General features: G+C 54.3%; 1 long non-coding RNA gene across 1 annotated transcript; it reads left to right on the forward strand.

Annotated features, from left to right (window-relative positions):
- Positions 1-13,054: 13,054 nt before the first annotated feature.
- LOC138847447 (uncharacterized) lies at positions 13,055-22,333 on the forward strand. Its single transcript, XR_011385285.1, has 3 exons — positions 13,055-13,168; positions 19,600-21,412; positions 21,798-22,333. It is a non-coding gene; the product is annotated as an uncharacterized lncRNA (long non-coding RNA).
- Positions 22,334-23,221: the final 888 nt, after the last annotated feature.

Consider the following 23,221-nt stretch of genomic DNA (forward strand, 5'->3'; position numbering starts at 1 on the left):
CAGCCCAGACCACTGTGCCCCAGCATGCATCGGGACTGCCCGACTGGACCCAGCATGACCATGACCACACACTCCATGTTCCAACTGACTTGCCTTCTTCTAAGCCCTCTAACAAGTCTCACCCACAGCCTCTTCTGCCCACAATTGGGTGTCTCTTGTCTTGAGCCCTTGAGTTGCAGGGGCTGCTTCCCAGGACACCTCTCTGTCCCCCAGCATGGCTCCCAGATGCCCGAGCTGGCACTGTCCATGTGCTGGACCAGCATCTAGGAATGAATTGCAACACAGCGACAGCCTTCCTGCATCTCCTTGTCACCTGCCTGGGGAGATGCCCCCTCCCCACCCATCTGGACCCATCCCAAATCTCACAATCTCTTGGGGACCTGATGGAGTGGCTGCAGGCTCCACCCATCGCCATCTGTGCTGGTTGTGGCCCCCAGGCTATAGTGGAAACAAAGAGCCAGCTGGAGCTGACACTGCCCTGCTCCAAACCCACTGCAGAGGGAAAGTGGCCCAGATCCAGAAAGGGCTCAAGGATATACTGAGCCTTGCTTCTACTTGGGAAGGCTCTGATCGCTCACGTGTCAGGCGCTGTCTCTGCAGAGATACAGAGCAAGAAGCACCTTCACTGACAGAGCTGACAGTAAATCATCACCCACCCAGTAACTGGGCAGGCCCGCGGGAGCGGTGAGGGTCTCCTTAAGAGGATGGCATCTCAGCAAGGACCCAGAAGGAGCCACTCTGGCAGCCGGGGTGAGACCCCGCAGGTGCAAGGAGGCGACCGAGGAGTTGCAAGTGTGGCTGGATTGCTGCAGCGGGCCAGGATCTGCGGGCTGAGGTCCCAGGGTATCTGGGACTGGGCAGGGGGTGGGCGACTCCCTGGGCAACAAGAGCTTCCCTGGCAGACCGGAGGGCCAAGGCCACCTGCTCATTCACAGCTATTGTTCTGTTTTCCCAAGGGAAGTGAGGCAGGATCTCAATAATTGTGTGAGAGAAAAGCCTGAGTCGGCAGAAAAAGCAGATTTATCTGGAGCAGCTGCTGGCTGACCCTGCCCCGGGGCGGGTGTGGGTGTGGGTGTGTGAGGGTGAGTGTTGGGGGAATCTGATGACCTCCCCAGCACAACCTAAATTCAGGCTCCAGATTCAAGGGATCGGGATTTGGGAAGCTCCAGGTAACAGAAAAATAACGCGCCCCTGTCTTTTTGGCTTTGCAACACTTAAGGATGTGTTCCCCTCCAGCCCAGCCGATGTGCGCCGATCCTGACCCTTCCTTGGCCAGACTCACTGCTCCTGCATGCCCCCTAGAGGGGAAGTGGGGCCCTGCATCCCTGGCTGCTGTGCAGAGTGCCTGGGGCACCCCAGCATGGGGCACTCAGCCCAGGGCTGTTGCTGGCATGGGCGCTGTGCGCCTTTAGAGCCAAGAGCGGGCACGACGGACTCAGCTCTGCTCCTGCCTTCGCTGCAGTGCTGGCTTCTGCACTTTGAGTCATATGGTGGGGAAGATACTAAGCCTAGCAGTTAAGATGCGGGCATCCCACATGGGAGTACCTGGATTTCTTTTTAATTCATTAATTAATTTGAAAGAGTTACAGATGGAGAGAAGAGGGGAGGAGAGAGAGAGAGAGAGAGAGAGAGAGAGAGAGATCATCCATCCACTGGTTCACTATCCAAATAGCCACAATGGCCAGGGCTGGGCTGATCAGGAGCCAAGAGCTTCTTCCAGGTCTCCTATGTGGGTGCAGGGGGCCAAGGGCCCCCCCCTCCTCTGCTTTTCCAGGCACGTTAGCCGGGAGCCGGATCAGAAGTGGAGCAGCTGGGACTTAAACTGGTACCCATATGGGATGCCGGTACTGCACGCAGTGGCTTTACCAGTTATACCACAGCACTGGCCCCAGAATACTTGGATTTGATTTGATTCCTAGCTCTGGCTCCTGACTGCAGCTTTCTGCTGACGTGCACCCTGGGAGAGAGTGGTGACAGCTCAGCTTGGGTCCCTGCCTCCCATGTGGGAAACCTATACTGAGCTCCTGGCTTCTTCCTGGGCTCAGCCCCCACTCTCTTTTAGTCTCTCTGTCTCTCTTTCTCTCTTCTACTCAAATAAATAATTTGAAAAGAAATCTGGATCCACCTTTCCCACTTAGCATTGTGTTATAAGCTCTTCCCTACTTGGCCCCAAAACACCCTCATAGCAGGTTGCAATCTCTCTCTACAACACTCAGGGCCAGCTGTGACCCTGGACAATTTGTTCTAGGGTTATGTGCAGTGGGAAGGATAGTGGGTGTGACATCAAAGCTGTGTCAGGAGCTCAGTGGGAGCCATCCTGGCTCACGATGGGTGTGAGTCAGCAGAAATGATGTCCTCACGGTGGTCCGTCAGTGCTGGGGGTGGATGTGGGTAGGGGTCCCAGGGCCCTCTATGGATACCAAAAACCATGCATGCTCAAATCCCTTGTATAAAGTGGTATAGTATTTACATAGAACTTATGCAATCCATGGGGCCGGTGCTGTGGTGTAGGGGGTAAAGCCACTGCCTGCAGTGCCGGCATCCCATATGGGCGCTGGTTTGAGTCCCAGCTGCTCCACTTCCAATCCACCTCTTTGCTATGGCCTGGGAAAGCAATAGAAGATGGCCCAAGTCCTTGGGCCCCTGCACCTATGTGGAAGACCCAGAAGAAGCTCCAGGCTCCTGGCTTCGGATTGGCACAGTTCCAACCATTGTGGCCAGTTGGGGAGTGAACCAGCAGATGGAAGACCTCTCCCTCTCTCTCTCTCTCTCTCTCTCTCTGCCTCTCCCTCTCCCTCTCTGTGTAATTCTGACTTTCAAATAATCAAATAAATAAATAAATCTTTTTTTTTATTTTTTGACAGGTAGAGTGGACAGTGAGAGAGAGAGAGACAGGTCTTCCTTTTGCCGTTGGTTCACCCTCCAATGGCTGCCGCGGCCGGCGCGCTGCAGCCAGCACACTGCGCTGATCCGATGGCAGGAGCCAGGTGCTTCTCCTGGTCTCCCATGGGGTGCAGGGCCCAAGTACTTGGGCCATCCTCCACTGCACTCCCTGACCACAGCAGAGAGCTGGCCTGGAAGAGGGGCAACCAGGACAGAATCTGGCGCCCCGACCAGGACTAGAACCCAGTGTGCCGGCGCCACAAGGCGGAGGATTAGCCTAGTGAGCCGCGGCACCAGCGCAGCTGGGCCTCAAGCCAGTGCCCATATGGGATGCCAGCATTGCAAGTAGAGGCTTAACCCAGTGAACCACAATGCTGTCCCAGGTGGGTGAACTCTATGATACATGAGTTATATCTCTGGCAAGCTGTTTTTTTAGGGGGAAAAGTCAGGCTATATATCATAGAATATGTGCATTCGAATCCTGCAAGCAAGATCTCTCAAGAAACGTAAGGATGCAAGATTGCTTTTAGAATCAAATTACACAGCACTCGCCAAAAGAAGAAAAAAAAGATAACAGGAAAATGTCAAAAATGTCAAAAGTAAACAACATACTTCTAAATGAGCCATGGGCCAAAGAGGAAGTCTCAAAGGAAATAAATAGATACACTGATACGAAAATACACACACACGTGGAAATTCGTAGAGACGGGAGGTAGATCGGTGTGGAGGGTGGGGGAGGAGTTCTCTAAGGGACATAGATTTTCAGTTTTACAAGAAGAAAAGGTACATACTTAAAAGTGGTGAAGTTAGTAAATTTTATATTACACATATTTTATCCACAAAGTAACTTTTTTACTTTTTTTGGATTTTTTAAAAGATTTTTTTTTATTTGAAAAGCAGAGTTACACAGAGAGAGAAGGAGAGGCAGTGAGAGAAAGAGAGAGAGGTCTTCCATCTGCTGGTTCACTCCCCAATTGGCCACAACAGCTGGAGATGAGCTGATCCAAAGCCAGGAGCCAGGAGCTTCTTCCGGATCTCCCACAAGGGTGGCAGGGACCCAAGCACTTGGGCCATCTTCCGCTGCTTTTCCAACTGCATTAGCAGGAAGCTGGATAGAAAATGGAGCAGCTGGGACTTGAACTGGTGCCTGTACAGGATGCAGTGCTGCAGGCAGTGGTTTAAGCTGCTGTGCTACATCAGCCCTAATACAAACAGTCTTAAGCAAATTTGACAGAATAGATTCATCAATACGTAAAAAAAAATAATTACGCACCATGATCAAGTGGGATTTCTTCCAGGTATGCAAGATCGATTCATTATTCAAAAATCAGCCAGTGTGGACAGAGTGCTATGGTATAGCAAGTTATGTCACTATCCGGAACACCTGCGTCCAATCTGGCGTCCCTGGTTCAACTTCCAGCAACTCCACTTCCGTTCCAGCTTCCTGCTATACACGCACTTCAGGCGGCAGGCGGCCCGTGATGGCTCTAGAACTTAGGCCCCGCCTACCGCTATGGGAGACCGGGATGGAGTTCCTGGCTTCTTCAACGGGGCCCAGCCCTGGGTCTTGTGGCCATTTGGAGAGTGAACCAGCCAGTGATGCAAGAAGTCGTCTCTCTCTCTCTCTCTCTCTCTCTCTCTCTCTCTCTCTCTGCCTTTTTAATAAATAAATAACTTGGCCAGCGCTGCAGCTCATTAGGCTAATCCTCCACCTGCGGTGCCGGCACACCGGGTTCTAGTCCCGGTCGGGGCACCGGATTCTGTCGGTTGCCCCTCTTCCAGTCCAGCTCTCTGCTGTGGCCCGGGAGGGCAGTGGAGGATGGCCCAGGGGCTTAGGCCCTGCACCCGGATGGGAGACCAGGAGAAGCACCTGGCTCCTGGCTTTAGATCGGCGCAGTGCACCGGCCGCAGCGGCCATTTTGGGGGTGAACCAACGGAAAAGGAAGACCTTTCTCTCTGTCTCTCTCTCTCAGTGTCTAACTCTGCCTGTCAAAAAATAAATAAATAAATAACTCCTTTTAAATCAATCAATCAGTGTGCAGAGGCCGGCGCTGTGGCACACAGGTAAAGTTGTCGCCTGCAATGCCCGTTCGAGACCCGGCCACTCCATTTCTGATCCAGCTGTCTGCTATGGCCCTGGAAAAGCAGTGGAAGATGGCCCAAGTCCTTGGGCCCCTGCACCCACGTGGGAGACCCGGAAGAAGCTCCTGGCTCCTGGCTTCAGATCGGCACAGCTCCGGCTATAGCGGCCTTCTGGGGAGTGAACCAGTGGATGGAAGACCTCTCTCTCTGCCTCTGCTTCTCTCTGTGTGTGTGGCTCTGAGTTTCGAATAAATAAATAGATCTAAAAAAAAAAAAGGAAAAATAAATCAGTGTAAAACAGCATAAGCTAAAGAAGAAAAATCACATGACCCTATCAAATGAGCCCAGAGAAGCATTTGTCAAAATTCAACACACAGTACTCACTATAAAAGCGCTCAGAAGATCCACAAAAACCTTGCAACTAGCATGAGCATTAACAATGAAAGAATAAATTTCCTCCAAAGGGATTCTGTTTTCATGACTCTCATTCAGTGCAGTGCTGGGCATTCTGGCCATTGCAAAAGGCAAGAAACGGAATTAAAAGAGATGGTGGGGGCTGGCGCTGCGGCTCAATAGGCTAATCCTCCGCCTTGCGGCGCCGGCACACCGGGTTCTAGTCCCGGTCGGGGTGCCGGATTCTGTCCCGGTTGCCCCTCTTCCAGGCCAGCTCTCTGCTGTGGCCCGGGAGTGCAGTGGAGGATGGCCCAAGTGCTTGGGCCCTGCACCCCATGGGAGACCAGGAGAAGTACCTGGCTCCTGCCATCGGATCAGCGCGGTGCGCCGGCTGCAGTGGCCATTGGGGGGGTGAACCAATGGAAAAGGAAGACCTTTCTCTCTGTTTGTCTCTCTCTCACTGTCCACTCTGCCTGTCAAAAAAAAAAAAAAAAGATGGTGGCTTAAGCCTCCACCTGCAGTGCTGGGATCCCATTGAGTGTCATCTTGGTGCTCAAAAAGTTTCATATTTTGGAACAGGTCAGATTTCAGATTTTCTGATGCTCAGCCTGTGTTTTAGATTGCATCTTATTTATTTAATGTATTTATTTTATTCCCCAAGTGGCTGTGATGGCATTAGCAGGAAGCTGGAGGCAGGAGCAAGAGCTAGGTTTGATACCCAGGTGCTATGATATGGTATTAGGCTAAATGCACATTCTTTTTTTTTTTTTAATTTATTTATTTATTTGAGAGTCAGAGCTACAGAGAGGCAGACGCAGAAGCAGAGAGGTCTTCCATCTGCTGGTTCACTCCCCACTCCCCAAATCGCTGCAAGTGCCAGAGCTAAGCAGAGCTGAAGCCAGGAGCCAGAAGCTTCTTTTGGGTCTCCCACACGGGTGCAGGGGCCCAAGGACTTGGGCCATCCTCCACTGTTTTCCCAGGCCACAGCAGAGAGCTGGATCGGAAGTGGAGCAGCCGGGACTTGAATAGGAGCCCATGTGGGATGTCCCCAGCAGCTTCACCCGCTACGCCGCAGCACCAGCCCCTAGTCTATGTTTTTGTTCACTTCCTGGCATGTCAACAAATGAAATCTTCCTTTCTTTCCTGCTATTTTCTATTTGTGCTATCTCTTTCTCTTGATAATATTTCTAGAAACTTCAGTTCATATTTTCAACAAATCAAGTTTGACTTTCTTGTAATGCCTCTGTTTTAAATTTCCTTAAGACTTGTTTTTAATTTTTTAAAGATTTATTTAGTTTTTTTTAATTAAAGATTTATTTGTTTATTTGAAAGAGTTACACAGAGAGAGAAGGAGAGGCAGAGGGAGAGAGGGAGAGAGAGAGAGAGAGAGAGAGAGAGGTCTTCAATCTGTTGGTTCACTCCCCAATTGGCCCCAATGGCTGGAGCTGTGCAGAAACCAGGAGCCACGAGCCAGGAGCCTCTCCAGGTCTCCCACATGGGTGCAGGGACCCAAGGACTTGGGCCATCTTCCACTGTCTTCCCAGGCCATAGCAGAGAGCTGGGCGGAAGTGGAGCAGCCGACACTTGAACCAGCGCCCATATGGGATGCCGGCACCGCAGGCGGCGGCTTTACCCACTACATTACAGCGCCGGCCCCAATTTATTCCATTATTTGAAAGGCAGAGTACAGAGAGGCAGAAGCAGAAAGGGAGAGAATAGTCTTCCACCCACTGGTTCACTCCCCAGATGGCCGCAATGGCCAGAGCTGAGCCAATCTGAAGCCAGGAGCCAGGAGCTTCTTCCAGGTCTCCCATGTGAGTGCAGGGCCCCATACACTTGGGCCATCCTCTGCTGCTTTCCCAGGCGCATTAGCAGGGAGCTGGATCAGAAGTGGAGCAGCCGGGACTCAAACTGAAGCCCATATGGAATGCTGGTGCTACAGGCTGGGGCTTTAACCTGCTGTGCTATAGCACCGGCACCAGAAAATAAATCATTTTTAAAACATCTGTGCAGAAAAGGGATTAAAAATAATTTTATTTTTGTGCAAAAAAAATTCATGCATAGTTTATCCATGAACTTTCTAAAGACAGCTCATCTCCTGCCCTCCCCCCATCCCCACCCCTAGCCGGGTCTCTGAATGCCTGGGTTCCATCATCCACTGCCTGCTCACAGTTGCTGCCCAGCACCCTGCGCTGGCTGGGCGGGTTGCGCAGAGGCAGCTGTGAGGCTGGGAGAGGATGCCCGCCCGCTGCCCCTGCCGCTGCCCCGCCTGCTCAGATTGCAGCCACACCCTGCTCACCAGACAGAGCGCCCAGGGGCAGGAAGCCGGGCAAACACAGGGCGGGCACCCACACTGTTCCCAGGAGCCAGGCCTCAGATCCTATCTGGCTCTCCTGCCTTTGTTCAGCCCTTGGCACTTGGCTTTCAGGTCTGGCTCAGGTCAGCCGCGTTTTCCCAAACAAGGAATGAGCACCAGAGCTGGGCACACAGGGCCAGGCCAGACCGCACCAAGGGCAAAGGCCTTCCTGGGATCTGCTGGGGGTGGGGGGCAGCCCAGCCCAGCTACCCCCCACCCCGAGGAGAGTGTGTTGGGCATCCCAGCAGGCCCTGGCATGTGCACCTGCCATGCATGGATTTAGCCCTGACTCAGTCACCTGCTCTCCAGCAGTCCATGCTCAAGTGCTCGGAGCCCGAGCTGGGGGCAGACAGACCCGGATTGAGGTGAAGACTAAGCATAGAGACAGGAAGGGGAGGACACAGTCATCCCCCTGGGAAAGAAGCTTCTAGGTGGACAAGGGGCTGTCCCTTGCATGGGCTAAGAGTAGGATCAAAGTGCGAACTGACATCTGAGAAAGGAGAGACCCTGGGGAAGGGAGTGGGGTGAGAGCAGAGCTGCAGGGAGCCAGGGCCATGGGGGCTTAGCTTCGGGCACTTGGGAAGAGAAGCCAAGAGCCTGGGGCTTGCCAGGAAGTTCAAGTTTCCAAGAGGCTGCCCTTGGGCAGTGGTCCCAAGGCCACATCCAACTGCAGGGGAAGGAGAAAGGCAGCTTGTGGTGGCCACTGTGTCCCGCACAAGCTCATATGTTGGCAATTTAGTTCCCAGTGTGGTGGTGGTTAGGGTGTGGTGGGCCCTTTAAGAGGCGGAGCCCAGTGGGAGTTGACTGTATCCTTGGGAAAGGATCAAGGTTGCCCTCTTGGGACCCTACAAAGTGACAGCGGTGGGGCTGGCATTGTGGTATAGTGGGTAAAGCCACTGCCTGCAGTGCCAGCGTCCCATATGGACGCCGTTTCGAGTCCTGGCTGCTCCACTTCTGATCCAACTCCCCCTCCAAAAAAAAGTGACAGTGAGCCTGACCCCTAGGGGTTTTGCAGGACGGGGTGCAACCCCACCGCGAGCCACACAAATATTCTTTCTTCCATTTATTTATTTGAAAGACAGAGTACAGAGAGGTCTTCTATCTGTTGATTCACTCCCCACATGGCCAGAACAGCCAGGGCTGGGTCAGGCTGAAACCAGGAGCCAGGAGCTTCATCCGGGTCTCCCTGTTCCCCAAGTCCCACTCATTACACCACAGAGGAAACAACACTGGCAAGCTCACAGCAACATGGGAAAAGACGACCAGCATCCAGTGTAGACCAGACTGTTCCAGAGTGTCTGCAGGGGGCGGGGTGGGGGTGGGAGAGCAGATGGCACCAGGGCCCAGCTGGAGTCTTGGGTCTGAAGGGGCCCCCCGGGGCGGGGGTGTACAGGACGGAGGGCTGCAGCTGCCAGTGTCAGCCCTGCTGCCGCTTTGTGAACCAAGCGCAGGAGCTCCCGGAGGGCAGACGGCACGCAGGCATGAATGCAGGGAGGAAGCAGACGACTCCCTCCCTCGTGCAGCTGGGGGCAAGAAAGGCAGGGCCCAGCAGGAAACAATGGAGGCCGAGTCTCGTCCGATTTTCTGTCGCTAATAGCATGACACCACAGACTCAGCACATTGCAAAGAAAGGAAATTTATTGTGGCTCTGGGTTCTGGAGGTCCAAGGTCACAGCCTACATGTGGGGGTGGCCGCCTGCTCCTCCTTCTCCTCCCGTGCTCGCTCTTCCTCCTGCTGCTCCTCCGCTTCCTCCTCCTTTTTCTCCTTCTTTTTAAAAAGCAGCTTATTTATAGAGACAAGGAGGGAGGGAGGGAGGCCCACACATTCGTACTGGGTGCAGGGTCGGGGGTGGGAGAGAGAGATCGCATCCACTGGTTCGCTTCTCAAACGCCTGCTGTATGTAACGCCTGCCAGGCTGGGAGCCAGGAACTCAGTCCGGGTCTCCTATGTGGGTGGCAGAGACCCAACTACTTGAGACCTCATGGCTGCCTCCCAGGGTCTGCATCAGCAGCAAACCAGACTCAGAGGCCAGGCCAGGGGCTGGCAGTGTGGCATAGCGGGTTAAGCCACCGTCTGCGATGTTGGCATCCCATATGGGTGCCAGTTAGAGATCTGGTTGGCTGCTTTCCTTCCTTTATTTTTTAATTTTTATTTTTTTAATTTTTTTGACAGGCAGAGTCAGACAGCGAGAGAGAGAGAGACAGAGAGAAAGGTCCTCCTTCCGCTGTTTCACCACCCAAATGGCCGTTACAGCTGGTGCACCGCGCTGATCTGAAGCCAGGAGCCAGGTGCTTCTCCTGGTCTCCCATGGGGTGCAGGGCCCAAGCACTTGGGCCACCCTCCACTGCCCTCCCGGGCCACAGCAGAGAGCTGGACTGGAAGAGGGGCAAGCGGGACAGAATCTGGCACCCCGACCAGGACTAGAACCTGATGTGCCGGTGCCACAGGCGGAGGATTAGCCTAGTGAGCCGCGGTGCTGGCCTGCTTTCCTTCCTATCTGTTAATGCTCCTAGGGAAGCAGCAATAGATGGGGCTGGGCCAGGCCAAAGCCAGGAGCCAGCAGCTTCCTCCAGGTCTCCCACTTGGTTGCAGGGCATTTGCAGGGAGCTTGATTGAAAGTGGAGTAGCCAGCCAGGACTCGAATGGTGCCCATATGGGATGCCTGCACTACAGGTGAAGGCCTAACCTTCTAAGCCACAACGCCAACCCCTGGAGTCAGATATTGAACCCAGATACTTTGATTTAGAACATGGGCATCCTTTTTAAAAAAGATTTATTTATTTGAAAGGCAGAGTTACAGAGAGGCAGAGCAGAGAGAGGTCTTCACTCCTCAAATGGCTGCGATGGTCGGAGCTCAGCCTATCCAAACCCAGGAGCCAGGAGCTTCTTCCAGGTCTCCCACACGGGTGTGGGGGCCTAAGCACTTGGGCCATCTTCTACTGCTTTCCCGGGCCACAGCAGAGAGATGTATTGGAAGTGGAGTACCCCGGACTCGAACTGGTACCCATATGGGATGCCAGCATGGCAGGTGGTGGACCTTACCTGCTATGCCACAGTGCTGGCCCCGGGACATGGTCATCTTAATGCTGTCTTGACTGCTAGCTAAATGCCTGTCCTCCTTCCCATAGAAAAACGTTTATTTTTTTTATTTTTTTAAGGAAAGTAGGGTTAAAATACTTGTTTCAATTATTGTTTAAAGATTTATTTATCTGTTTGAAAGTAGGACTCACAGAGAGGGAGAGACAGAGAGAGAAGTGGGGAGAGAGAGAAAGAGAGATCCTCTGGCTCACTCCTCAAATGGCTGCAACAGAACAGGTGGGGCTGGGCCAGGCAGAAGCCAGGAGCCAGGAGCTTCTTCTGGGTCTCCCACATGGGTTCAGGCACCCAAGGACTTGGGCCATCTTGTACTGCTTTTTCAGGCCATAGCAGAGAGCTGGATCAGAAGTAGAACAGCTGGGACTCAAACTGGTGCCTAAATGGGATGCCGGCACTGAAGATGGAGGCTTAACCCCCTGTGCTACAGCGCTGGCCTTGGGGTTGTCATTCTAAAGAGGTCTGGGGCAGGTCCAGGTGCACCAAGTGGCCACTGAGTGGTTTGTAGGATTGCCCTTAGCCGCTGATGTGCCAGTCCTAACGTCACCATACCCCATTGCACTTACAACAACAGATGCAGCTACTGGGCATTTGTGCATTTCCCTAGTGCCAGGGACAGGCTCAGAAGGGGTGTGTGATCCTCATCAGGCCAATGATATGCCGGTGGAGAATGCCTGGGGCTCCTGGGACCAGGTCCTCCCTCTCAAGACAGCTGTGAGAAAGACAGGAACTGCCCTCCGCATTGCTGGTGCTTGGCAGCCATCCTTCAACTACCACGAGAACCAAATGACGGATCAGGGTCCAGCTGTGGAAGGGTCATGGAAATGGCTCAGGTTCCTAGAACCCCTGGGCTGAGCAGGGGCGGAATCTGGCCTTCCGCTGAATTCCCACTGACACAAGCCAGTCAGCTTCTGCATTGACAGAAAGTCCTTGTTGGGACCGGCGCTGTGGTGTAGCAGGTGAAGCTGCCATCTGCAGAGCCAGCATCCCATGTGGATGCTGGTTCGAGTCCCGGCTGCTCCACTTCTGATCCAGCTCCCTGCTAATGCACCTAGGAAAGCAGTGGAAGATGGTCCAAGTCCTTTGGCCCCTGCACCTGTGTGGGAGACCTGGAAGAAGCTCCTGGCCCCTGCTTCAGATTGGCACAGCTCTAGTCATTGCAGCCAATTGGGGAGTGAACCAACGGGTGAAAGACCTTTCTCTCTCTGTCTCTGCTTCTCCCTCTCTGTAAACTCTGCCTTTCAAATAAATAAATAAATAAATCTTTTTAAAAAATGCTGTGTAGGGGCTGGCACTGTGGCATAGCGAGTAAAGCCACTGCTTGCAGTGCCGGCATCCCATATGGGTGCCAGTTTGAGACCCAGCTGCTCCCCTTCTGATCCAGCTCTCTGCTATGGCCTGGGAAAGCAGAAGAAGATGGTCCAAGTCCTTGGGCTCCTACACTCATGTGGAAAAGCCGGAAGAAGCTCCTGGATCCTGGCTTCAGGTCAGCGCAGCTCCAGCCATTGCGGCCATCTGGGGAGTGAACCAGCAGATGGGAGACCCTTCTCTCTCTGTTTCTCTCCTTTTCTCTTTGTGTAACTCTGACTTTCAAATAAAAGGCAAATTTAAGGGAAAGGGTTTATTGGGGAACACCCAACAGACCGGAGTGAAGGGGTGGCGAAGGAAAAAGAGAGAAAGAGAGTATAAGAGAGAAACAGAGAGGAGATCAAATAAATAAATCTTTAAAAAAAAAAAGAGAGTCGGAGTTACACAGAGAGAGGAGAGGCAGAGAGAGAGAGAGAGAAAGAAAGAGGCCTTCCATTCAGTGGTTCACTCCCAAATTGGCTGCAATGGCCAGAGCTGCGCTGATCTGAAGCCAGGAGCCAGGAGCTTCTCCTGGTCTCCCATGCAGGTGCAGGGGCCCAAGGACTTGGGCCATCTTCTATTGCTCTTCCAAGCCATAGCAGAGAGCTGTATTGGAAGTGAAGCAGCCGGGTCTCGAACTGGTGCCTATATGGGATGCTGGCGCTTCAGGCCAGGGCATTAGCCCACTGTGCCACAGCACTGGCCCCCTGACTTTCAAATAAACAAATAAATAAATATTTTTTAAATAAAAATATTCTATGTAATTCGCATAACACAAAATCCCCTATATTATACATGTCAGCAGTGTTTAGAATACCCAGCACCAGCACCCATCACAAAAATCTAATTCCAGAACATTCCATCTTCCCAAAATAAACCCTAAGCCTGTCAGCACATATGCTCCATTCCTCCCTTCTCCCACAGCCTGGTGGCCACCGACTGACTGTCTGTCTCTGGATTTGCCTGCTGCGGACGCTTTGCTTTGTGGGATCACACAACCTGTGGTCTTTCAGGTCTGGCTGCTTCTTCTTTTTTAAAAAATGATTTATTCATGTATTTGAAAAGCAGAGTCATGGGGTGGAGGGGAGAAAGGGAGGGAGGGAGAGGGGGAGAGAGAGGGAGAGAGGGAGAGGGGGAGGGAGGGAGAGGGGGAGAGGAGGAGAGAGGGAGGGAGGGAGAGAGTGAGAGGGGGAGAGGTGGAGGGGGAGGGGGGAGAGGGAGAGGGGGAGGGGGGAGAGGGAGAGGGGGAGAGGGGGAGAGAGGGAGAGAGAGAGGGAGGGGGAGAGAGGGAAGGAGAGAGGGAGGGGGAGAGGGGGAGAGGGGGAGAGAGGGAGAGAAGGAGGGAGAAAGGGGGAGAGGGAGGGGGGAGAGGGGGAGGGGGAGAGAGGGAGGGGGAGAGGGGAAGGGGAGATGGGGAGGGAGAGAGGGGGAGAGGGAGAGGGGGAGAGGGAGAGGGGGAGAGGGAGAGGGAGAGGGGGAGAGGGAGAGGGGAGGGGGAGGGGGAGAGGGGGAGAGAGGGAGAGAAGGAGGGAGAAAGGGGGAGAGGGAGAGGGGGAGGGGGAGAGGGGGAGAGAGTGAGGGAGAGAGAGAGGGAGAGAGAGAGGGAGGGAGAGAGGGAGGGAGGGAGGGAGGGAGGGAGGGAGAGAGGTCTTCCACCCGCTGGTTCACTCCCCAAATGGCTGCAACAGCTGGTGCTGGGCTCATCTGAAGTCAGGAGCCAGGAGCTCCATCGGGGTCCCCATGCAGGTGCAGGGCCCCAAGCACTTGAGCCATCTTTCACTGCTTTCCCAGAAGCATCAGCAGGCAGCTGGATTGGAAGAGGAGCCGCTGGGGCATAAAGCAGCACCCCTGTGGGATGCCAGCACCGCAGGTGGCAGCCTAACCTGCTCCACCAGTTGGAAGGTTGGGAGGGAGGGTGGTGATTCCAATGCATTGATCTCACACTTTTCACAGAACAGAGCCAACAGCAAGTGTAGAGGAACTGGTAGATCACAGCGTGGTCTTCCTGAGGCACAGCTGCTCATTTATAGCCTAGAGAATGCAAGCAGTGGCAGGGCGGGGTGAGGTGGGGCGGGGCCGGGAGGGGCCGGGAGGGGAGGGGCTCTCTGCCAAGGATTCCCTAGCGGTGACTAGGATGCATCCACTAGCCCCTGCAGCCCAGGGGCGTGCACCTGCCTCGTGGGAAATGCACAGCAGGTGCTGGCAATCTGGTATAAGCAGGACCACGAGTGATTGTTAGCTGCCAGCCACAGCTGCATCCTGCAGTCCCCAGGCCCCTGCCCCTCAGAGCTAAAAGGGACCTTCCCAAGGTCACACGCAGGCACCCACTCCTTCCCAGTACCCAGAGTCTTTGGGGCTTGAAAAAACAAAAACAAATTTTGCTTGGAAGCCAGCCTGGGCAGCTTAGAGGGGAGGGGCGAGGTGGGGGAGGGGAGGCCGGGGCGGGGGGCGGGGGGGAGAAGTTGGCTTAACTTAATGCTGTGGATTCCCCAGCCAGCTGTTTCAGAGGTCTGGGCAGGAGGGGCGACCCGGCAGGGTGTGCTAGGGAGCCAGGGCTTTAGGAGGTACGTGTGGGGATACTGCTTCCAGGGGGCGGGATGGAACAGACAACCTCCCTGCCCAAGCCCACCCTGTGCTGGCTCTGGGAAGGCTCTCAAAACAGACACAGCCACAGAGCTCCTCTTCTCCATGGTGCACAGCGTCTCTGCCACTCTGATGAGCTGGGCCATCGATGAAGATGGGAAGTCATTGGGGGGGGGGGTTTGTGGGGGGCTCACCAAGCTCCAAAAGCGCAACTCCAGCTCTTGAGCTGGGCAAGCTTCAGGCTATCAAACTTTAAATAGCAGGCAGAGAGAGATGGGGCATTTGGGACAAGTGGTTAAGATGCTTCTGGCCCCGGGGCAGGCACTGTGGCATAGCAGGTTAAGCTTCCATCTGCAGCACCAGCATCCCATATGGGCGCAGGTTCGAGTCCTAGCTGCTCCACTTCTGATCCAGCTCCCTGCTAATGTGCCTGGGAAAGCAGCAGAAGATGGCTCAAGCACTTAGGCCCCTGCACACACATGGGAGAAGCTCCTGGCTCCTGGTTTCAGCCTGACCCAGCCCTAGCTGTGGTGGCCATTTCAGGAGTGAATTGGTGAATGGAAGATCTCTCTCTCTCTCTCTCCCCTTCTCTGTAACTTTTTCAAATAAATAAATCTTAAACAACAACAACAACAAAAAAGGCCAGAAAAGCCGCGGCTCACTAGGCTAATCCTCCGCCTTGCGGCGCCGGCACACCGGGTTCTAGTCCTGGTTGGGGCGCCGGATTCTGTCCCGGTTGCCCCTCTTCCAGGCCAGCTCTCTGCTGTGGCCAGGGAGTGCAGTGGAGGATGGCCCAAGTGCTTGGGCCCTGTACCCGCATGGGAGACGGGGAGAAGCACCTGGATCCTGGCTCCTGCCATCGGATCAGCGCGGTGTGCCGGCTGCAGCAGCCATTGGGGGGTGAACCAACGGCAAAGGAAGACCTTTCTCTCTGTCTCTCTCTCTCACTGTCCACTCTGCCTGTCAAAAAAAAAAAAAAAAAAAAAAAGACATCCTGCCCCACATGCAATGGATATTACCAAAAAATCATGCATGGGTTTCAAAACTGGTTTTTGCACCAACATCAATATATCTTTTAATTTTTTTCCATAATCTTTCCAAAGGGTCCTGGTATTAGAAGGGAAATTTTATTATTTTTTTAAAGCAGATTGGTCATTTCAAAGTTAGTTTTTATTTTTTTTTTAAAGATTTATTTATCTATTTGCAAGTCAGAGTTACACAGAGAGAGGAGAGGCAGAGAGAGAGAGAGAGGTCTTCCATTGCTGGTTCACTCCCCAGTTGACCACAATGGCCGGAGCTGTGCCAATCTGAAGCCAGGAGCTAGGAGCTTCCTCCAGGTCTCCCATGCAGGTGCAGGGGCCCAAGGACTTGGGCCTTCCTCCACTGCTTTCTAGAAGGGAAATTTTAAAGGCAGCATGAGGACAATGGCCTAAGTTATTCTGAACCCCCTCCCTGGGGCCACGGTGATCGGGGATCAAGGATCAGGGGACAAGGGTACCGTCCGTCCAAGGCTGGGCAGGCTACTGTGGGCGGGCACTCTTGTATTCCCTGTGTAAGACCATGGAGGCCTTTGGCAAGGGTGCAGTTCCAGCGCAGCCTCTTGTGATGGTTTTCGTGATCAGGTACCCGTGCACGACAGCTCTTCACTCTGTTAGAATTTTCCAGCAGTGACTCCATGTGGCTGCTGACTGCTCTGGTGAGACACAGAGTGTGGTGGTGGATTCCTGCTTTGCTCTGGCAGGCAGGACCGTGGGGTATTGTGATCTGTCTCCATGCTGGTGCGTCTTGCTCTTGCTAAGCTGGCCTCCCAAAATGAGCTCTTGGAGTTCCCCTAGGAAATCCTGGTTCTGACCTCTCACCCTGCCACCCCTGCCAGGATCCAGTCCACAAGGTGAACACTCTGCTTGCTTGCGCTCTTTCTTTTTCTTTCTCTCTCTTCTCTTTCTTTTTTTCTTAAGAGATGTAGGGGCCAGCACTGTGCCTTGGGCCCTTGCACCTGTATGGGAGACATGGAAGAATCTCCTGGCTCCTGGCTTCAGATCAGCTCAGCTCCAGCCATTGCAGCTATTTGGGGAGTGAACCAACAGATGGAAGACCTCTCTGTCCCTGTCTGACTGTCAAATAAACAAACAAATCTTGAGGGGCTGACTCCATGGAGCAGCAGGTTAAAGCTGTGGCCTGCAGCGCTGGCATCTTATATGGGCTTCAGTTCAAGCCCTGGCTGCTTCACTTCCGATCCAGCTCTCTGCTATGGCCTGGGAAAGCAGTAGACGATGGTCCAGGTGCTTGGGTCCCTGCACTCTCGTGGGAGACCTGGAAGAAGTGCCTGGCTCCTGGCTTCGGATTGGCTCAGCTCTGGCCATGTGGCCATTTGGGGAATGAACAGCAGATGGAAGACCTCTCTCTCTTTTTCAAATAAATAAGATAAATTAAAAAAAATTTTTTTTTGATAGGCAGAGTGGACAGTGAGAGAGAGAGACAGAGAGAAAGGTCTTCCTTTGCCATTGGTTCACCCTCCAATGGCCACCACGGCCAGCACACTGCGCTGATCTGAAGCCAGGAGCCAGGTGCTTCTCCTGGTCTCCCATGGGGTGCAGGGCCCAAGCACTTGGGCCATCTTCCACCGCGTTCCCTGGCCACAACAGGGAGCTGGCCTGGAAGAGGGGCAACCAGGACAGAATCCGGCGCCCCAACCAGGACTAGAACCTGATGTGCCAGCGCCACAGGTGGAGGATTAGCCTATTGAGCCGTGGCGCCAGCAAATAAAATAAATTTTTAAAAAAATCTTTAAAAAAAAAAAAAGCTACCAGCTGGTGATTGATGATAGTAGCAACAAGTGTGCTCACTTGGCACCTGCCAAGTGCCAGGCACCTCAGCTCTCACCTTGGAAACTCAACTATCAGCCGGGGCTCCTGGCCACTTGCTATCTGCCCCCATGTTAGTCTACCAGAGTGTAACTGGTTCTGTCTGTAGCCACAGGGTCCAGCAAAGCATCAGACACCTAATCCCAGGGTTTACTGAATGAGAGAACAAAGGGGTGGCATTTCATACAATGGGTTAAGACACTGCTTGAGGCACCAGCTCTGTGGCACGGTAGGCTAAGCTCTGCCTACAGAGCTACATCCCATATGGGCGCAGGTTCGAATGCTGGCTACTCCTCTTCTGATCCAGCTCTCTGCTGTAGCCTGGGAGAGCAGCAGAAGATGGCCCAAGTCCTTGGGACCCTGCACCCGCATGGGAGACCCAGAACAAGCTCTACTTCCCTGCCTCAGTTCGGCCCTGCCCCAGTTAATGCAGGTATTTGGGGAGTGAACCAGAGGATGGAAGACCTTTCTCTCTCTCTCTCTCTCTCTCTTCCTTTCAAATAGATAAATAAAGCTCTTAAAAAAAATAGTAATATGGCCGGCGCTGCGGCTCACTAGGCTAATCCTCCGCCTTGCGGCGCCGGCACACCCAGTTCTAGTCCCGGTCGGGGCTCCGGATTCTGTCCCGGTTGCCCCTCTTCCAGGCCAGCTCTCTGCTGTGGCCAGGGAGTGCAGTGGAGGATGGCCCAGGTGCTTGGGCCCTGCACCCCATGGGAGACCAGGAGAAGTACGTGGCTCCTGCCATTGGATCAGTGCGGTGCGCCGGCCGCAGCGCGCTGGCCGCGGTGGCCATTGGAGGGTGAACCAACGGCAAAGGAAGACCTTTCTCTCTGTCTCTCTCTCTCACTGTCCACTCTGCCTGTCAAAAAGAAAAAAAAAAAGAAAGGTAGAGCTACAGAGAGGTAGAGGCAGAGAGACAAAGTCTTCCATCTGTTGGTTCACCCCCCAAATGGCAGCAACAGCCAGAGGTGAGCCCATATCCAAAGTCAGGAGCCAGGAGCTTCTTCTGGGTCTCTCACGTGGGTCCAGGGGCTCATGCACTTGGGCCATCCTCTGCTGCTTTCCCAGGCACATTGGCAGGGAGCTGGATTGGAGGTGGAGCAGCCGGTACTTGAACCGGCATCCATATGGGATGCCAGTACTGCAGACAGCAGACTTACTGGCTATACCACAGTGTCAGCCCCCATACCATGGTATTTCATAGAGTCTGTGGGAAAATGGAACTAAAAGTTGAGGAGCTGGCACTATGGCACAGCAGGTTAAGCTGCCGCCTGCAGCACCGGCATCCCATATGTGTGCCAGTCCACATCCCAGGTGGTGTCATCCAGTTCCTGGCTCACGTACCCAGGAAAGCAGTGGAAGATGTCCCCTGTGCTTGGGCACCTGCCATTCATGTGGGAGACCTAGATGGAGTTCCAGGCTCCTGGCTTTCGTCTGGCCCAGCCCTGGCTATTGGGGCCATTTGGGGCGTGAACCAGCAAATGGAAGATCTCTGTCTCTTTCTTTCTGTAACTCTTTCAAATACATTTTTAAAAATTACAAGATAAGTGGAGATGTGCATGTAGCACAGTGGTGAATACCTTGCTTGGGATGTCACATCTCCGACTGGGAGAGCCGTGGGTGCAGTCCTGGGTTTGCTTCTGCTTCCACTTCCTGCAAACGCCCCTGGGAAGCAAGCTCACGTACTTGGGCCTCTGCATCCGCACAGAGACCTGGATTGAGTTCTGGGCTCCTGGCTCCAGCCTGGCCCAGCTCTGTCTGTTGCAGGCATGGGTGGAAGATCTCTATATTGCTGCCTTTCAAATAAATTTTTTTAAAAGTTAACTTTACATTCATTTGGGGGTAAAAGTGTTGAGATTCATGCACAATTTTTTCCTAATACACACTTCTCCATGAAGTTCTTGAAGACCACGTTGTTATGTATTTGCTCCCAAATCAACTTCTCATTACGTTTCCCACAAACTTTCTGAACCCTGCTTCCTTTTTTTTTCTTTAAGATTTATTTATGTATTTGAAGGGCAGAGCTGTGCCAATGTGAAGCCAGGAGCCAGGAGCTTCCTCCTGGTCTCCCATGTGAGTGCAGGGGCCCAAGCACTTGGGCCATCCTCCACTGCCTTCCCAGGCCATCAGCAGGGAGCTGGATCAGAAGTGGAGCAGCTGAGACTCGAACCTGTGCCCATATGGGATGCCAGCTTTCGTATCGACGAAGGCCCCTGAAGCCTGCTTCTGTTGGGCTCCAAGCGGGAAACTGGGTTCTGGCCCAACCTCTTTAACTGCCAGCCTCACCTGCCAGCAGTGGTTCTGTGTACCCCACCCCCGCTCCAATGGCTTCTTGTCCCTGGCCTGGTGGAAGAGGTTCTGGTATCTGACCTCTCGGGCACAGAGGCACGTCTGCCTGAAGCCATGGCTGTTTCGAGTTTCCTAGACTCGTGCAAAGCACCCTCCCTAACCCTGCACCCCTAATGGTGCTAAGGGAACCCCCCTCTCTCCCCAGGCGGAAGGGGGTGGGGCTGGGCCCGCAGAGCTGGCTCTGGGTGCTGCTTTTGTTGAAGATTCTCTTTTCTATGGGATCCTACCCGCCTCTGGGGCCTCACCTCTATGCCCTGACTCACTCGTTCCATGCTAACAGGAAAAAGCCCATTAAACATCCTGTAACACACAGCTCTCATAAAAAACAGTAATAAAAGCACCAAAACACACGGTGTGTGCCAGAAACAAGGGCGCCCTGGAGCTGGGTCACTCGTAGCCGCTAGGTCCAGCGGAAGAAACTGAGGCAAGAGCTGCGAGCCGGACACCTGCTGCAGGGAGACCCCCCACCACCACCCCCGCAGCCTTCCACGGAAGGGCGTGGAACAAAGCCGGCGGTCGGGGTCAAGGGGGCAGGTGCGGCTCGTCAAGGTGGGTTCCCCCCACTGCACGGGGGAGGTGCAGAACAGGGTGCCCCCAGCCCGGGGGCTCAACAGCCGCCGCCCGCCCAGTACGGTCACACAATGACGCGGAGGACCGCCACCCTGGGCCTCTCCTGCCGCCGGCGGTCCTGCCACTTGCTCGCCCAGGACCTCGTCCTCCAGCTAGCCCAGCACAACCAGGAACCAAGGCCGAAGTAGCCACCACGCTCCGCCGCCCGGGGTCGTTGAGGCCGGGGAAGGGGCCTGCGCATGCGCACGGCGCAGCGCGGCTACGGGTTCCCGGCTCCCGCGGCGGCGGCGGCGGCGCATGCGTGTGGGCGCAGCGCGCTGCAGGTGAGCCGCTGGGTGCGTCTCCTTGGATACGGGGAGCCGGAAGCGCTCACTTTCCCCTGCCTGCCCCCAAGACCCCCAAGGCGGAGGCGGAAAGGCGAGCGTAGTTACCAGTCTATCGATGTGGGAAGAGGATGGATTCCTGAGCTAGTGCCGCTGGGCGGGCTCCAGGGCTGTGGTCCTGGTCTGGACCTGGAGCTCTTTACTCCCGGTGTTTGTTTATTTATTTATAATTATTTGAAAGAGTTGGAGAGAGAGCTTTCATCCGCTGGATTCACTCCCCAATAACGCCAAGGCCGAAGCCAGAGCCGAGAGCTTCTTCCAGGTCTCCCATGTGGGTGCAGGGGCCCAAGCACTTGGGCCATCTGCTGCTGCTTTCCCAGGCCCATTAGCAGGGAGCTGGATGGCAAGTGGAGCAGCCGGGACTCGAATCAGCGCCTATATGGGATGCCAGTGCTGCATCCTAACCGTGGGTCCCTGGTTCGCATGGTTGAGATGAGGAGGTTGGTAAGGTGTACCACACCCTGCGTGATTACGAGACTGAAGGAAACAGTGGCCATTTGCTTCCTGGGTGCGTTTGCTGGCATTGGGTGCTGCAGCTTGTGGAGGAGCAAAGACCTAGCATTTAGAGAGTGGTGTTGGAAGTGCGGGGGAGGAGGTGGGTGCAGAGTGGCGGCAGGGGCTCTCAGCCCAGGCTTCACCCAGGTGGGGGCCTCGAAGGAGGAGAAGGGAGTGGAGGGCCCCTGGTGGAAGGGGGGGTGTCCCTGGAAAGCCTGCACAGGGCCCAGGTTGGGTGGGCTTGGAATGGCTTCTAGACCAGTGTGGGGCAAGAGGTGGGCTTGGAGGAGGAGGAGGTGGGTGGGGAAAACCCCCCTTCCCCTGAGGAGGAGGGGAGGGGTCTTGGGGGGGGGGGCAGAGGATCTAGATCAGGAACTTAAATGATACATTTGTTTCAGTTCAGTCCACTCTGGCAGGAACCAGACCGGAATTGTAATCTTACCAAGAGGATGTTGGAGGAAGGAAGTGAATTTCATAGTCTTGAGAATAATGAGGCGGGTAGCCTGGTTGGGGGGTGTGTGTGGTGGGGTTGGAGAAGCAAGCAGGAGTCCCTCCCCCCACCCCCCTCCTGAGATTTCGGAGCTGGCTTTCCCTGTTGGAGCAGTCTGGGACGACTCGTGAGTTTGGAGAGCTGGGTGTGCTGAGTCACTAAGACCTCTCCGAGGCCACCAAGGTATGGAGCTGGTGGCAGGCCCACAGGCTGTTGGTAGTTGAACCATCACCAGGTGGTTACATTTGTGTCCTTGTCCTGCAAGAGGTTATACCCGTAGGTGTCCCTCCCCTGAACCCGGGAGCAGGCAGGGAGGGCTTCCTGGAGGAATGAGGCTTCGTTTCGGGGGAAATGGGATTTCCCAGGGCTGGGGATGTGCTTGGAGAAGAAGCGGATTTTAAAGATTTATTTATTTATTTGAAAGACAGAGTTACAGAGAGAGAGAGAGAGGTCGGTCTTCCATCCACTGGTTCACTCCCCAATTGGCTGCAATGGCTGGAGCTGTGCTGATCTGAAGCCAGGAGCCAGGAGCTTCTTCCAGATCTCCCACGTGGGTGCAGGGGCCCAAGCACTTGGGCCATCTTCTACTGCTTTCCCAGGCCACAGCAGAGAGCTGGATCGGAAGTGGAGCACCCGGGACTTGAACCAGCGCCCATATGGGATGCCGGCGCTTCAGGCGATGGCTTTACCCAGTACGCCACTGCCCCAGCCCCAGAAGCAGATTTTTTTTTTCTTCCTTAAGAGCTGGGAAGCCATCGAAAGGCCTTTGGTGGAGGAGGAGGACTTGCTCAGATTTGGAATGGGGGTGGCTTACCCTGGTGCATTGTCCAGGAGAGCAGCTTCTAGGGAGAAGAAGCTGTAAGAAGCTCTAATGAGAGTGGGGGTGGGCGGAACCTGGCGTTAGTGGGAGGAGCCGGAGCCGCCTTTCTTAGGGGTGGGGTTCCGGAAGGAGACAGGTGTTAGGGCACACGGGGTGGGGCTGAAGAACCTTAAAAATCAAACCAAGATGGAGTGACTTAAGCTAACACTATTAAAAACAAGAAGTCACCTTTGCCCCAAATAAAATTAAAGTTTAAAAATTATAGGCCTAAACTTTTTCCCCCAAAGCTAAAATTAGGTGCAGCTATAAAATAAGGGGCCCTATGCTTAGCTAGCTGCGATACTTGTGCCTGGCTGTGCTAAGACCTAACCCAGTTTGTATACCTTAGGAGGTATATACTCAAATAACGGTGTGGGAAGCGGGACGCCGCTCTCCCTCCAGGGGAACGAAGGGAGCGAGACGTCGTCCCCCTCAGGGTGAACAAGATGGCACTGGCAGGGAAAGGAACTACT

The sequence above is a fragment of the Oryctolagus cuniculus genome, chromosome 21 (genome assembly GCF_964237555.1).
Source record: "Oryctolagus cuniculus chromosome 21, mOryCun1.1, whole genome shotgun sequence".
In the NCBI taxonomy this organism is placed as follows: domain Eukaryota; kingdom Metazoa; phylum Chordata; class Mammalia; order Lagomorpha; family Leporidae; genus Oryctolagus; species Oryctolagus cuniculus.